Source organism: Natator depressus, chromosome 3 (genome assembly GCF_965152275.1).
Source record: "Natator depressus isolate rNatDep1 chromosome 3, rNatDep2.hap1, whole genome shotgun sequence".
Classification (NCBI taxonomy): Eukaryota; Metazoa; Chordata; order Testudines; family Cheloniidae; genus Natator; species Natator depressus.
In genome coordinates this window covers 188,714,769-188,732,049 of record NC_134236.1, presented here as the reverse complement: position 1 = coordinate 188,732,049, position 17,281 = coordinate 188,714,769, and positions in this window count along the sequence as shown.

Below are 17,281 nucleotides of genomic sequence, written 5' to 3'. Positions count from 1 at the left end.
CCTGTATTCCTCTCACTACTCTGAAAATGTGGAACATGAGTTAAAGGATGGACCCTGGGCAGCCTTAACTTATCTTGTTGCTGGAGGAATACCTAGGTTTTTTCACTAACACGAAGCAATCCCTCAAGACTTCCCTCGGTGCTCCAACCCAATCACCTCAACAGTGGCACACTTACTAGACAGGTTTCAGAGTAACAGCCGTGTTAGTCTGTATTCGCAAAAAGAAAAGGAGGACTTGTGGCACCTTAGAGACTAACCAATTTATTTGAGCATGAGCTTTCGTGAGCTACAGCTACTTCCGATGAAGTGAGCTGTAGCTCACGAAAGCTTATGCTCAAATAAATTGGTTAGTCTCTAAGGTGCCACAAGTCCTCCTTTTCTACTTACTAGACATTCATTCACATACTTCAAAGGGAAAGATACATATTCAGGAAGGTTCATGTTTCATAACAGGTTATTATTTTTTTTAATTTACAGACTGGCTCAGAAATAGTTCCTAATGCTCTCTGTCTCCCCCTTTCTATGAGTAGAGTAAACAACCAAGTATAAAGATTCCAGTGCCAGATGAACAAGTAACAAGCATGCTACATGGAATTGGGGGATCATGCATATTTAGGTGAACTGCTGGAAACAAACTCCTCTTAGAATATTAGTGGTTGGGGATGTCCTTTTTGTTCTTGGAGAGGTAATTCCTCTTAGATTTGTAATAAAATCACAGATTTACCCAACAAATAATTTGCCCATTCTACAAATCCCTATTCTTTTTTATAAATTCCTTTGCCAATGTGTGCAATCTTTTAGCCTGCATAACGTTAAACCTACTCTGTGCTATTTACTGGAGTGAAAAAAAAAAAGAGAGGAAAAAAAAAAAAGGAAGGTTAAAAAGGGAGCATAACTTTGTTTCCAGCTTATCATGTTATCTTAAAATCTGGCATTGTGTAAATCCCCCAGTTAGCACTTCACACTTCTTCCTTGCAAGAAAGAAAACAATCTGAAATTTCAAGGTGCTGCTGCAGAATTACACCAGGCTACAAAAACATAAAGGTTTTTGAAGCCATTAGGGAGATTTTTTTTTTTTTGGCACAGCTGTTTAGCAAGAAAAGTACCCAGAGATTATAAATGCAGAATAAGCCCTATATGTGATCTTATTTACCAGGTGGTTTCCCTCCCTTTAAGAGACTTTATACACAAGTCTAGACAGGTTAACGCCGAATGACCACCTTATTTCACATTAATTCATCTTTCCTCCCATTTGCATTTTTTAGCACTTCACTTATATTCCAAGGCCTGATAGATTCAGGAAGCAATGGGTATATTATTTAAAAACTGTAAAGAGCAGAAACAATGAGGAGTCTGGTGGCACCTTAAAGACTAACAAATTTATTTGGGCATAAGCTTTTGTGGATAAAAAACACTTTTTCAGATGCAAGGAGACAACACAGCTACCCCTCTGATACTTGTAAAGAGCAGCAACATTTGACAATGATGGGTCAATAGTCTGCCTAATCTTGGAGATAAAGCTTTGAATTTGAGCTTAGAAGGACACTCTGAACTACTTTTTGTGTAGTTTTTAGTTTTTAACTCTCTGAGGTTTTATAATATCTCCAAAGAAGCTTAGAGTTTCCATCACAGATTTTGTCCTTTTCTATTTTTGCAAACATTTACGCACCTGATTCCCTCTGCTATGCATTACAGATGCTAGGGAAGGTTAACTATAAAGGCATAACATGTCAGAACCCACCCTCAAACTCTACTGAGTGTCTGTAAGATGATAGAATGCATGCCACCATGGGGCTATTGCTTACAGAGCTTTGTGGTCTCCACACACCCCCTGCACCTGCAGGAGCAAATGTGCCCTAGGGAAGATTCACCACGGCCCTTCCTCAGGAGTTCTGCCACAAGAGGGCAGCTTGTGGGCCTGGCTTTCAGGAGTACTGAGCACCGGCATGGCCCCTGCTTGAAACTGGAGTTGTCAGTGCTCAGTACATCTGAAAATCACACGCTTGATGGCTAAAGCTGGGCACTCAAAAACCAAGACACCTAAAACTCAAGGCTACTTATGAAAATGTGGGCCTTAAAGTACAGTCAAGTCTCCAGAGTGACAAGGCTGGCTTGTGCCTTGGGCTTCTATTTTCCCACTACTGCCAGATTTCCTTATATAACACTTGTTTTGATATTATATCTGGTCCAATGCATTGTGATACTGTGTCTTTTTTACTGAGATGGTGAGGCTTCAAAACACCCAAATGTTAAATGAATACGCAGAAAAGGGTAAACATTCCCAGCTAAATATACTGGATGCTAAATACTCATGTCATCCAAATTGGAGATAAAAATGTCTTCCAAGTATAATTGTTACAATATTCAGTATCGGGCCTAATTTACCGAACAAAAGTGCAAACACGAAATGTAGATGATCAACCCAACTAAAAGCTGGATTCAGCAAGAAATACATCGAGTTTCTGCACTGTGAGAACCATACATATTTTGTTTTTTGTTTTAAACTAGCTCCAGCTCCTAATCTGAACATTTATATATTTCTTCTGATTCGGGATTACAGCCAAACTGCTCTGTGATTCTACAGGTGCAAACCAGCAAAGTCAGAAAAAACAAACATTCTAAATCTATTCCTAAGTCAAACCAGTACGTTCTGTGGGATCAGTCCTCCTGCGAATGGAGTTAACTGCAGTAGGGAGTGCATGACAGGGCTAACTAAATACAGGTCTAGAACTTCTAATGTCCCTTATGAAAAAGTCCCATAGAATTAAATAGAGAATGATAACTAGAGCTGAGTGAAAACTGATATTTCTATCCCATGGGAAATCCCACTATTTCAGCATTTGTTTTCATCCTGAATCAGAACGAAAAGTTGAACTCCTGAATTTTTTTGCTCAATGAAATCAGAAAATGTTGATTTGGTCAAGATAAAACATTTGCTTTTGGCATTTCTGATCCCAACGAACATTTTGATATTCCTGATTTTAAATGTTTTGCTTGGTTGACCTGACCCAAAATGCCCATTCGGCCTGTGTTAGATCAGGGGAGATGTAGTCTGGCCACGCAGCTCAACCCACAGGAGAGAATGGAGGCCCAAACTAAAGTTCCCATGAGGCAATGCAGCACAATAGCAAAATGAAGTTTAATTTTGAACTGACTAAAAACAAAATACTGGGTCAGTTGAACAATCCAAAGTATTCTGATTTAGGTCAAACCAACCCGAAACAAAATCTATCATTTCCATTTTCCCGCTAGAAAATTTAAAAAAAAAAAAAATCAGAAAAATCAAAATTTTCCAACAGAAAAGTCTGAGTTTTCAGAAACTCCATTTTCTGTCAGAAAACCATGCTGATGGAAAATTCCCTACTAGCTCGAATGAGAACCTTTCTGTAACATTTTAAGACCAACCCGTGGAAATCTATAGCAGAGAGAGGAATGGGAGATGGGCTCATCCCTGTGAGACACAGACAGGACAATCCTACCAGTCACCCTGTGCCACCCTGAAGCAAACCCCCCCTTTCTGAGTTTTCTGTGAAGTGGTGCAGAACCTCCTCCTCAGGCCAGGGGGCTAAGGGCCTGATCCCAATTCATTGACATCCGTGGAGAGATTCCCTTTGTCTTCACTGGGCTTTGGATCAGACTCTAAATTCTATAATTTACATTATAAGCTTGGAGTATAAATTCTACAGAACTCTATTACTTTCTATAGAATCCTGGTTTCATTCTATAGAACTGTTCCATAATGGGTTGCATCAGGTAAAATGTGTAGTTCCTAGAAAAATGAAGTTGTCCTAACTTGGGCTTTCACTTGAATTCTTTATATGTGGGCAGAAAAGAATATAGAATCATAGAATCATAGAACTGGAAGGGACCTCGAGAGGTCATCTAGTCCAGTTCCCTGCACTCAAGGCAGGACTAAGTATTATCTAAACCATCCCTGACAGGTGTTTGTCTAATCGGCTCTTAAAAAGCCCCAGTGATGGAGACTGCCCACCTCCCTAGGCAATTTATTCCAGTGCTTAACCACTCTGACAGGAAATTTTTCCTAACTTCCAACCTAAACTGCCCTTGCTGCAATTTAAGCCCATTGCTTCTTGTCCTATCCTCAGAGGTTAAGAAGAACAATTTTTCTCCCTCCTCCTTGTAACCAATGTTTATGTACTTGAAAACTGTTATCATGTCCTCTCTCAATTTTCTCTTCTCCAAACTAAACAAACCGAATTTCTTCAATTTTCCCTCATAGGTCATGTTTTCCAGACCTTTAATCATTTTTGTTGCTCTTCTCTGGACTTTCTCCAATTTGTCCACATCCTTCCTGAAATGTGGCGCTCAGAACTGGACACAATACTCCAGCTGAGGCCTAATCAGCGTGGAGTAGAGTGGAAGAATTACTTCTCGTGTCTTGCTTACAATACTCCTGCTAATACATCCCAGAATGATGTTCACTTTTTTTGCAACATCGTTACACTGTTGACTGATATTTAGCTTATGATCCACTATGACCCCCAGATCCCTTTCTGCAGTACTCCTTCCTTGGCAGTCATTTCCCATTCTGTATGTGTGCAACTGATTGTTCCTTCCTAAGTGGAGTTCTTTGCCTTTGTCCTTATTGAATTTCATCCTGTTTACTTCAGACCATTTCTCCAGTTTGTCCAGATTATTTTAAATTTTACTCCTATCTTTCAAGCACTTGCAACTCCTCCCAGCTTGGTATCATTCACAAACTTTATAAGTGTACTCTCTCTGCCATTATCTAAATCATTGATGAAGACATTGAACAGAACTGGACCCAGAACTGATCCCCACAGGACCCCACTCATTATGCCCTTCCAGCATGACTGTGAACCACTGATAACTACTCTCTGGGAATGATTTTCCAACCAGTTATGCACCGATCTTATAGTAACTCCATCTAGGTTGTATGTAGGGTGGGACCTTTACACATTAAGACTATGATTTTGCAAATGCATCTGCAAGGACGGACCCGAGAGGCTGAATGGAACCCAAGTGACTTGAATGCAGTTGTAGGATTGAGGGTCAAAGGACTGATGCTGGTTGATGCAGAGTACCCTAAATCCCCACTGATATCAGAGGGAGATGTGATTCTTTTCCACCTCGGAAGATCAAGTCCGAAGAGATCTAAGTGAAAATGTAACAATTCCAAGACCAATTACTTCCAAATTAAACAATTGCTTTGTGTGGCATTAGGAAAAAAAAAATTACCTGAGGTTTTAAAGCAAATTTTAGTTTTAGAAATATAATTACTACAGTCAAAATTATGTACGGAAATGAGTAATTCTTTATTAGGCTCTAATCATTTCTTTTTTTCAGTTCTGTTGCACAAAACTTATATAATTTGCCATTCCTGTCTTTTTTTGTTCTTGCTTGGAACAAACACAAAGGGCACAGTCCAGCTCCCAGTGAATTCAGTGGCAGATTTCCCATAGTCTTCACAGTAGCAGGATCATGCCCACTTTTTTAGAGTGGACCGTGCTTTTGCCCAGTTCATGGTTTCTTTGGCTCAGTCTTGCAGTTGCTCTGTCTCTGTGTCTCTCTGACTCTCATTGATCCCAAGGGGCATTCACAGAGCAGGATTATGTCCTTAAAGTGAGGGGACTATACAAAAATGGCACTTCCTTATCCAGCAGATCTGAGCTCAGGTTAGTCATGCAGTGTTGTAGCTGTGTTGGTCCTAGGATATTAGAGAGACAAGGTGGGTGAGGTGATATCTTTTGTTGGTCCAGTAAAAAATATGACCTTACCAACCTTGTCTCTTAGATTAGTCAGTCATTGCTGCTGCCTTTGTGGCACAAATAAGTTTGTACTGGTTTTTGCTCCTTTTATTAGTAAAGAGCCAACACAGCTAAGAGAAAAGGAACTGGGTTCTAGTCCATCCTGTGTATCACAAACAGAATGGTTTTCTAAATTGCAATGGTTTGTACTTGTTCAGACTTTTGAAAGTAGTAGGGTTCTGCAGGTGTTACTGACCTTGTCTTTGTTCCTAACGTATCCCACCATTACTACCGAGCAGTGCATATTGGTGTTAGAAAGAGTGAGAGAACTAACATAGACAAGACCCTAGTGGCTGCTCAATTTTTAACCACTGTGTCGTCTAGGTGTCTTCTCAGTAGGGTTGGAAGATACAATGGTTAAAACATTAAAACATCAGTGACTGCTCTACGGTAACATTCCCACTGCTGCTATCACCAACAGAGCTGCACTGATGATAGCAATGGTAGAGATTGTAGGGTGAAAGGCTAGTGTAGACATGTCCCCACCTCTCAGGGCCTAATTTGGCTTGCACAACTTTTATTTCAGGAGCTGATGTGAGAGAAAGAAAAATCCAATTTAAAGACTAACAGATTTATTTGGGCATAAGCTTTCGTGGGTAAAAATCCCACTTCTTCAGATGCATGGAGTGAAAATTACAGATACAGGCATAAATATATATTGGCACATGAAGAGAACTTACTTGTAAGGTAACTCCCTTCTCTTCATGTGCCAATATATATTTATGCCTGTATCTGTAATTTTCACTCCATGCATCTGAAGAATTGGGTTTCTTATCCACGAAAGCTTATGCCCAAATAAATCTGTTAGTCTTTAAGATGCCACCTGACTCCTCATTGTTTTTGTGGATACAGACTAACACTACTACCCCTCTGATACTAAAAACCCAGCTTGACTCTCAGATCCCAGCTAAGTTTTCTGGGCTGGCAGTTAGAAAAACTATTTTTTAAAATAAATGAAGCACATTTGGTATGGAAACCAGTGAGAGAAAATAAACATGAAAACCTGCTATGATATTTTACAGTCCTCTTTCAGAGCAGAATCTGCACTTTAAAGTATGGCTGGCATTTTCAAAGGAACCTGAGAGAGTTAGGCATCCAACCTATTGGTACGACAACACTCATATCATATAGGAAATCCATTCATTTTATGTCTAACTTGAATTTAGTAAGTCCTGAGCTTCTTTAGGTCAAATGTGAATGTAGCACATTGAATTATCCTATCATATAATAAATATGGTATCCTCTGTGATCTAAATACTGCTCTTGGTTACGGTTGGGCAGCTCCCATTGGAATCAAGGAGAACTTTAAGAGCACAATTTGGTCCTATGCTGTCCCATTTGCTGTTAAAACCAAGGGGAAGCACATTTCCCCTTGGTAAAAGAGCAATATAAATATTAGCTAATAATATGTGTAGGTATAAGATATAGTGAGAGGACAAAAAGGAAGGGGAGCAAAATATTACCATTTTCACCCTGACTGATGCAATGGGAAAACTTCAGGAACTAATCATGAAACCAGGTGAAAGTCATTACAAACCCAAACTCAGGCCAAGTTCATGGAGGTTTGCAAACCTTCTGAGAAACCTGGGCTGAGTTTTGAGTGAGCCTGGCCTGAGTTATAGCATCAGGTGGAAATGCTCTGATTTTGGCGGCGTTGTACTTTCTGGTTTCTGTGCATTTGAAGCAGAAACTCAAAGTGAAATTTAGTGAGTGTGAACCCTGCATGGACCAGAAGAATAAAAGAAGTTTATACCAGCCCCCTGCAAACAGAGACGAGAGTGCCAGACAATTCTAGCCCGTACCAAATCAGTATTTGACTGAATTTATATAATACTATATTAGTATTTAAACCTGTGGCCTGATTCTCATGTATAGTAAGTGTACATCTACACAGCATAAAAAGACCCATGACAGTGAGTCTCAGAGCCCGAGTCAACTGACTTGGTCAAAAAAGGCTTGCGCTACCGGGCTAAAAGTAGTCAAGTAAATGTTCCCACTTCGGTTAGGACCAGGGCTCTGAATCCCGGTGAGTGGAGAGAGGCCCGGGCTCTGAGATCCTCCGCTCTAGCCAGCTTTTAGAGCCCGGGCTCGAGTCCCAGCTCAAATGTTTACATGGCTATTTTTAGCTGCATAGCACAAGCCCTGTGAGCCCGAGTCAGTTGATCTAGGCTCTGAGACTTGCTGCTCTGTTTTTTTGGTTTTTTTTTTTTTGCTGTGGAGACATACCCTAAGGCTAATATACACTGCTACTCTGACAAAGCAGTGTTAAGTTGCCTTAGTGTAAATGAGATGAATACATTTTTCAGGTCCTAGTGAAACACCACTTCACCCTGCCATGAAGCTCTTCACAGGAGGGGCTGCAAGCTTTTTATCAACATTAATGAATTAAGCCTCACAGCTGGCCTTACGCCCATTTTACAGATGGATACATTGAGGGACAGAGGAATTCTGTGACTTGCCCAAGGTCACTCATTGAGTCAGTGTCAGAGCAGGGACTACATCAGGAACCGATGGCACCCAGACCTGTTCTCCAACAACTAGACAAGAACTGATCTCTTCCTCTTTTTAGAATAGGCAGACCATTCCTGCTTCTTCACTTCTGGTGACATCAGCATCCTTCATCATAAGAATATGTCTATAGAAGTGGTTAAGCTTTTGCACAGGGTAGATCTTCTAGCTTCTTTGGCCTCTCCCACCACAGGAAAAAAGGAGCATTTGACCTGTAAATGTGTCTTCCAATTGAGCATATGACTACCTTTGCAGATCCCCTATGAGTGGCCTTGATTATGGAGTGCATCCTTTTCACAGGGGTTTGGGTGCACGATCAAGAGCTTATGATGCTTGGAAAGTAATACGCATTATCCCTCACACCCACAGCCACCTTGTTCTCATGAGGGCTCTATGTCATGGTAGAGGAGTGCATTCTGTCTTGTGCCAGCTCTAAAGGATACCAGGAAGACCTTCATTTGCTTTATATGGCATGAAGAGAAATGGCAGCATGTAATTGAATTGTTGTTGGAGAGTGCAAGGAAAGGTCTGATTCGTTTTTTTTTACAGCAAAGTGGACAATAAATAAATATGAATCTTGATGAATAAAGAGCGGTACCATTGTGATTGCACCAGTTAGTCTTTGTGCTGCTATCAGATCAGGTATTACCTTTTTCAGCAAAAACAGATTTCTTTTTGCGGGCACTGGCACAATAGATGTAAGGGAATAATTCAATGTAGCCACAGTCCCGTGCACCCTGAAAACTTGAAAAAAATTAGACTGCCTCAAACACAATACATGTGACAGTAAGTAGCTGTCAGCGTTGGGAGTTATTAGTGAAGCAGCATTTGGCAGCACTGTCCTAACCTACCCATTAACACAGTATACTTCATGGTCTTCCAGTGAATCCTTGTAATTTACTAGAAAAAAAACCAGGGAGGGAAATATAGAGTTAAAATAGGGATAAAAGATAATAGAAAGGAACAAGAATCGTGAGTATCTAAATTAGATTAAAAAAAGGGTTGGCCAGATTCTCAGCTGGTTTTATTTAAGTACTGTGCTTTTGAAGTCAGTGGAGCTATGTCGATTTACACCAGCTGTGGCTCTGGCCACTTGTGTTCAGAACATGAGGTTGCTTTGATTTTTTGATTTTTTTTTAAATATTTGCTGATTTCAGAAAATTGTTCCCTGTGAATGAAACGCTTCACTTTAGGGTGATATGTTGTGACTTATGAAAATTTGAAATACCTGTTATGGATCAGCTCTCACTTATCAGGGACTGTATTTGTCAGTGGATGATTGAAGTTGCACATCAGTATTCTCTGATCTGGAATTTCCAATAGGGAGGTAGAAAGCTGCAAAAACATAAGTTTTAAGAATAATATAAAATGAAACAAGCAGTAATAAAAAAAATTTGACAGGCAAATTTGGTGTTACACATTCTGCATTTCTTTTCAGTCCTTCAAACTTTCTGAACACTATAATTTGTTTCTAGCGTGGCATCACTATCATCAAAGATGTTGGACTCTATTAGCTCCGCTGTCTAAGGGACGTCTTTTTAAAAAGAAAGGGAGAGAGGAGAAAATAGAATAAAAGTTCAGTCACTTGAGTTTAAGAATAATCACTTTTCTTAACATATGTCTCTCGCGTTCTCTTTCAGACAAAGACAGCAAAAGAAAGTGAACTCGCTGCACATTTGCCCCAACTGGCAAAGTTCCTGAATTTCTCATAGAAAGTCTGGCTCTACTAAAGCTTCTCTGCTAGAGCAAGAGTGTTACAAGGTATGACTTGAACCACACAATGGAGCATTGGGTTAAACAAATCCTGTCATTTAACATAATAATTTGAGAACTTCAGTCAATGTATATTTGGACTGAATGTTTTTTTTAGGATGTCTATAGGGATCACTCTCCCCACCTTGAAGATTAACGGTAACCCGCTCAGTCAAGGATCTAGCAGACATGGGTTCTTGGATGAGCAGAGCAATAGATTGTTGTTTTACCTAGAGAGGCAGAATGGTCTCATGATTAAAGCTCTGGAGTGGGAGTGAGGAGATCTGAATTTAATGCCTAGCCCTGCCACAGTCTTCCTATGTGACCTCAGTCATTGAATTTCTCTGTGGCTCAGTTTCCCATTTGCCCAATGGGGATAATAGTTCTCTCTTTCAACCTTTGTCTGTCTTCTCTATCTATATTGTGAGCTATTTGGGACAGGGACTGTCTCTTACTATGTGTATGTCCAGCACCTAGCACAGTGGGCTCCCAATTTTAGTTGGGAACTCTAGGCACTACTGTAATGCAAATAATGTCTAGTCATAAACTGAAAACCACTGACATTCATTACTGGGATGGAGTAAATCATTTGTAATCAAACATTTATTTGATTAATTTTGCTTCTTTCTGTTCACAAATTGGGAGAAGATAACTACTTTTTCAAGTGTATTCCTTATTTGAAACGATTCATCAAATTATTTCTGTGCCTGATTAATAAACAGTTCATGTAGAGTATTTGATTGCTTATTCATTGCAAAATTCAGGATGTTTTCATTGGACAGATAGGACACATGATATATTTTGATTATCTGATTGGATGAGCATAACCCTTAGAAACAGATTTCTAGTGCCAATATTAAAATTCATGAACTGAAAATTAACTTCCCATGAATATGGTCCACGTTCACTTAAAATTTGCTTTTTTTGGGAACATTCCTGCCAGTAAATTCATTTGCTAGACTATTCATAGGAAGTGAACAACAAAGGAGACACCAACAAAGCCAAAGCAAATATGTATTAAAATTTGAATGAATATTCATGGGAAATTTCTGTAGTATTTGACTACTTTTTTTCTCTTCTCTCCAGTGGTTCAAGAATAGCTAATACAGCTTCAGTACCTGGCAAAGAGAATGGCCAAGATGTTAAGACTCAAACTGTTCTACCAGGTTTTAAAAAGACTTGTCATTCATTTCACATACAATGACCACTTTACCATTAAAGCAAAAAATTGCCAGATGAGTTCCCTACCCAAAACAAATATGAGATGGAGGGTGGTGGTCATAATTTTTCCCTCCTGAGCCTTTACTGGGGAAAAAATACTCACTTGCTTAAATATCTGTAATAGTACCAGTGAGAGTTGGCTAAATTAGTACATGGAAGCAAAAGTGCACTTTGGAATTCATTAGAATTGTCATGACTGCTCCATAATCATTCTTTTCACTCGCTTTTGTGCTGGTGAATAATGTTCCCAGGAGGTTGTTAAAGCAGGGTCTTTGGGATCCAGGCCTCATGGGTCTCAGAGATTTCCTAGAGGAAGCAGTGAGTCTGATTAGGATAGAGATAGAGCCTGCCATGGCTGGCCCTTGGGACCAGACCATGGACTAATCTGTCGAGGGTACAGGAGCTTAAGGAATCTCCTGTGGTGATTTGTGTGCTGGGAGAAATAGTCTGTTGAATGGGGGGAATGTGGGGTGGGATGAGGTTTATTGGACTGGGAAGATGCACAGGGCATCCAGGCAACTGGCTGGTTAGGAGTTCACAACTTTAGGAAGAGGGAAGGGGAAAATTGCAGAGTCCATTTAGGGGCAGGGTTGGGCTTTGAGGAGGCCGTGAAGTTTTGGTGGATCAGTAGAGCAGCATTGTCACTGGTACAAAGCCAGCCTTTGCTCATCGTTGGAAATGTGTTTGTTTTATAAACAAAGCCAGAAAGGAATGTTCACAGAGAATAAAGAGGCAGAATAAGGGTATGTCTACACTACGAAATTAGGTTGAATTTATAGAAGTCGTTTTTTTAGAAATCGGTTTTATATATTCGAGTGTGTGTGTCCCCACAGAAAATGCCCTAAGTGCATTAAGTGCATTAACTCGGTGGAGTGCTTCCACAGTACCGAGGCTAGAGTCGACTTCCGGAGTGTTGCAGTGTGGGTAGCTATCCCACAGTTCCCGCAGTCTCCGCTGCCCATTGGAATTCTGGGTTGAGATCCCAATGCCTGATGGGGCAAAAACATTGTCGCGGGTGGTTCTGGGTACATATCGTCAGGCCCCCGTTCCCTCCCTCCCTCCGTGAAAGCAAGGGCAGACAATCGTTTCGCGCCTTTTTTTCTGAGTTACCTGTGCAGATGCCATACCACGGCAAGCATGGAGCCCGCTCAGCTCGCTGTCTCCTGGGCGCTGGCAAACACGGTACTGCATTGCTACACAGTAGCAGCAACCCATTGCCTTGTGGCAGCAGACGGTGCAATGGGACTGGTAGCCGTCATCGTCATGTCCGAGGTGCTCCTGGTCGCCTGTGTGAGGTCGATCAGGAGCGCCTGGGCAGACATGGGCGCAGGGACTAAATTTGGAGTGACTTGATCAAGTCATTCTCTTTAGTCCTGCAGTCAGTCCTATTGAACCATCTTATGGTGAGCAGGCAGGTGATACGGATTGCTAGCAGTCCTATTGCATCATCTTCTGCCGGGCAGGCAAGAGATGAGGATGGCTAGCAGTCGTATTGTACCATCTTCTGCCGAGCAGCCATGAGATGTGGATGACATGCAGTCCTTCTGCACCGTCTGCTGCCAGCCAAAGATGTAAAAGATAGATGGAGTGGATCAAAACAAGAAATAGACCAGATTTGTTTTGTACTGATTTGCTTTCCCCCCCTCCCCCGTCTAGGGGACTCATTCCTCTAGGTCACACCGCAGTCACTCACAGAGAAGGTGCAGCGAGGTAAATCTAGCCATGTATCAATCAGAGGCCAGACTAACCTCCTTATTCCAATAAGAACAATAACTTAGGTGCACCATTTCTTATTGGAACCCTCCGTGAAGTCCTGCCTGAAATACTCCTTGATGTAAAGCCACCCCCTTTGTTGATTTTAGCTCCCTGAAGCCAACCCTGTAAGCCATGTTGTCAGTCGCCCCTCCCTCCGTCAGAGCAACGGCAGACAATCGTTCTGTGCCTTTTTTCTGTGCGGACGCCATACCAAGGCAAGCATGGAGGCCGCTCAGCTCACTTTGGCAAGTAGGAGCACATTAAACACCACACGCATTATCCAGCAGTATATGCAGCACCAGAACCTGGCAGAGCAATATCGGGCGAGGAGGCGACGTCAGCGCGGTCACGTGAGTGATCAGGACATGGACACAGATTTCTCTGAAAGCATGGGCCCTGCCAATGCGTGCATCATGGTGCTAATGGGGCAGGTTCATGCTGTGGAATGCCGATTCTGGGCTCGGGAAACAAGCACAGACTGGTGGGACCGCATAGTGTTGCAGGTCTGGGATGATTCCCAGTGGCTGCGAAACTTTCGCATGCGTAAGTGCACTTTCATGGAACTTTGTGACTTGCTTTCCCCTGCCCTGAAGCGCATGAATACCAAGATGAGAGCAGCCCTCACAGTTGAGAAGCGAGTGGCAATAGCCCTGTGGAAGCTTGCAACGCCAGACAGCTACCGGTCAGTTGGGAATCAATTTGGAGTGGTCAAATCTACTGTGGGGGCTGCTGTGATGCAAGTAGCCCACGCAATCAAAGATCTGCTGATATCAAGGGTAGTGACCCTGGGAAATGTGCAGGTCATAGTGGATGGCTTTGCTGCAATGGGATTCCCTAACTGTGGTGGGGCCATAGACGGAACCCATATCCCTATCTTGGCACCGGAGCACCAAGCCAGCGAGTACATAAACCGCAAGGGGTACTTTTCAGTAGTGCTGCAAGCTCTGGTGGATCACAAGGGACATTTCACCAACATCAACGTGGGATGGCCAGGAAAGGTACATGACGCTCGCATCTTCAGGAACTCTGGTCTGTTTCAAAAGCTGCAGGAAGGGACTTTATTCCCAGACCAGAAAATAACTGTTGGGGATATTGAAATGCCTAGTTATCCTTGGGGACCCAGCCTACCCCTTAATGCCATGGCTCATGAAGCCGTACACAGGCAGCCTGGACAGTAGTCAGGAGCTGTTCAACTACAGGCTGAGCAAGTGCAGAATGGTGGTAGAATGTGCATTTGGACGTTTAAAGGCGCGCTGGCGCAGTTTACTGACTCGCTTAGACCTCAGCGAAACCAATATTCCCACTGTTATTACTGCTTGCTGTGAGCTCCACAATATCTGTGAGAGTAAGGGGGAGACGTTTATGGCAGGGTGGGAGGTTGAGGCAAATCGCCTGGCTGCTGGTTACGTGCAGCCAGACACCAGGGCGGTTAGAAGAGCACAGGAGGGCGCGGTACGCATCAGAGAAGCTTTGAAAACCAGTTTCATGACTGGCCAGGCTACGGTGTGAAAGTTCTGTTTGTTTCTCCTTGATGAAACCCCCCGCCCCTTGGTTCATTCTACTTCCCTGTAAGCTAATCACCCTCCCCTCCTCCCTTCGATCACCGCTTGCAGAGGCAATAAAGTCATTGTTGCTTCACATTCATGCATTCTTTATTCATTCATCACACAAATAGGGGATGACTACCAAGGTAGCCCGGGAGGGGTGGTGGAGGAGGGAAGGAAAATGCCACACAGCACTTTAAAAGTTTACAACTTTAAAATTTATTGAATGCCAGCCTTCTGTTTTTTGGGCAATCCTCTGTGGTGGAGTGGCTGGTTGGCCGGAGGCCCCCCCACCGCGTTCTTGGGCATCTGGGTGAGGAGGCTATGGAACTTGGGGAGGAGGGCGGTTGGTTACACAGGGGCTGTAGTGGCAGTCTGTGCTCCAGCTGCCTTTGCTGCAGCTCAACCATACACTGAAGCATACTGGTTTGATCCTCCAGCAGCCTCAGCATTGAATCCTGCCTCCTCTCATCACGCTTCCGCCACATTTGAGCTTCAGCCCTGTCTTCAGCCCGCCACTTACTCTCTTCAGCCCGCCACTTACTCTCTTCAGCCCGCCACCTCTCCTCCCGGTCATTTTGTGCTTTCCTGCACTCTGACATTATTCGCCTCCACGCATTCGTCTGTGCTCTGTCAGTGTGGGAGGACAGCATGAGCTCAGAGAACATTTCATCACGAGTGTGTTTTTTTTTCTTTCTAATCTTCACTAGCCTCTGGGAAGGAGAAGATCCTGTGATCATTGAAACACATGCAGCTGGTGGAGGAAAAAAAAAGGGACAGCGGTATTTAAAAAGACACATTTTATAAAACAGTGGCTACACTCTTTCAGGGTAAACCTTGCTGTTAACATTACATACATAGCACATGTTCGTTACAAGGTCGCATTTTGCCTCCCCCCACCGCATGGCTACCCCCTCAACCCTCCCCCCTCCCCGTGGCCAACAGCGGGGAACATTTCTGTTCAGCCACAGGCAAGCAGCCCATCAGGAACGGGCTCCTCTGAGTGTCCCCTGAAGAAAAGCACCCTATTTCAACCAGGTGACCATGAATGATATCTCACTCTCCTGAGGATAACACAGAGAGATAAAGAACGGATGTTGTTTGAACGCCAGCAAACATACACTGCAATGCTTTGTTGTACAATGATTCCCGAGTACGTGTTACTGGCCTGGAGTGGTAAAGTGTCCTACCATGGAGGACGCAATAAGGCTGCCCTCCCCAGAAACCTTTTGCAAAGGCTTTGGGAGTACATCCAGGAGAGCCGCGAATGCCAGGGCAAATTAATCCTTTCACATGCGTGCTTTTAAACCATGTATAGTATTTTAAAAGGTACACTCACCGGAGGTCCCTTCTCCGCCTGCTGGGTCCAGGAGGCAGCCTTGGGTGGGTTCGGGGGGTACTGGCTCCAGTTCCAGGGTGAGAAACAGTTCCTGGCTGTCGGGAAAATCGGTTTCTCCGCTTGCTTGCTGTGAGCTATCTACAACCTCATCATCATCATCATCTTCTTCGTCCCCAAAACCTGCTTCCATGTTGCCTCCATCTCCATTGAACGAGTCAAACAAGATGGCTGGGGTAGTGGTGGCTGAACCCCCTAAAATGGCATGCAGCTCATCATAGAAGCAGCATGTTTGGGGCTCTGACTCGGAGCGGCCGTTCGCTTCTCTGGTTTTCTGGTAGGCTTGCCTCAGCTCCTTAAGTTTCACGCGGCACTGCTTCGGGTCCCTGTTATGGCCTCTGTCCTTCATGCCCTGGGAGATTTTGACAAAGGTTTTGGCATTTCGAAAACTGGAACGGAGTTCTGATAGCATGGATTCCTTTCCCCATACAGCGATCAGATCCCATACCTCCTGTTCAGTCCATGCTGGAGCTCTTTTGCGATTCTGGGACTCCATCATGGTCACCTCTGCTGATGAGCTCTGCATGGTCACCTGCAGCTTGCCACGCTGGCCAAACAGGAAATGAGATTCAAAAGTTCGTGGTTCTTTTCCTGTCTACCTGGCCAGTGCATCTGAGTTGAGAGTGCTGTCCAGAGCAGTCACAATGGAGCACTCTGGGATAGCTCCCGGAGGCCAATACCATTGAATTGTGTCCACGGTACCCCAAATTCAATCCAGCAAGGCCGATTTAAGCGCTAATCCACTTGTCAGGGGTGGAGTAAGGAAATCGATTTTAAGAGCCCTTTAAGTCGAAATAAATGGCTTCATCGTGTGGACGGGTGCAGGTTTACATCGATTTAACGCTGCTAAATTCGACCTAAAGTCCTAGTGTAGACCAGGGCTAAGAGAATTCCTTTTTTTCAGGCAGGCTGCCTGCAGCTGATGGTTTATATTACAGCCTAAGGTACTAACACTGCACCATTCTGGTGAATGTGAGCGTGAGGGATGTTGTCCAGTATAACCTTCTTAGTGCATGATAGTTGGAGAAACAAGCCCCTTTAACACCGGCAGTGGACGCATAACAAAAGTTTGCCTCTTAGGTTCACTACACATCTTAAGGGACAGCACAGTGCACCTGTGTTTCTCTAGGTAGCAATGTAAGCTACACTTATTTATTTCTATGCTAATGCAGCATGTGGGTGGTCTCTCCAAGTGTGGCCTGAGACACATTGGTGGGGCAGTGTGGAGAAGCTTGCACTTGCTTCCTGTGCTGTGTCTGTGTTGTGGGTCCTGTATGGCACGCAGAGACATCCAGACTCCAGGGATGTAACTGACC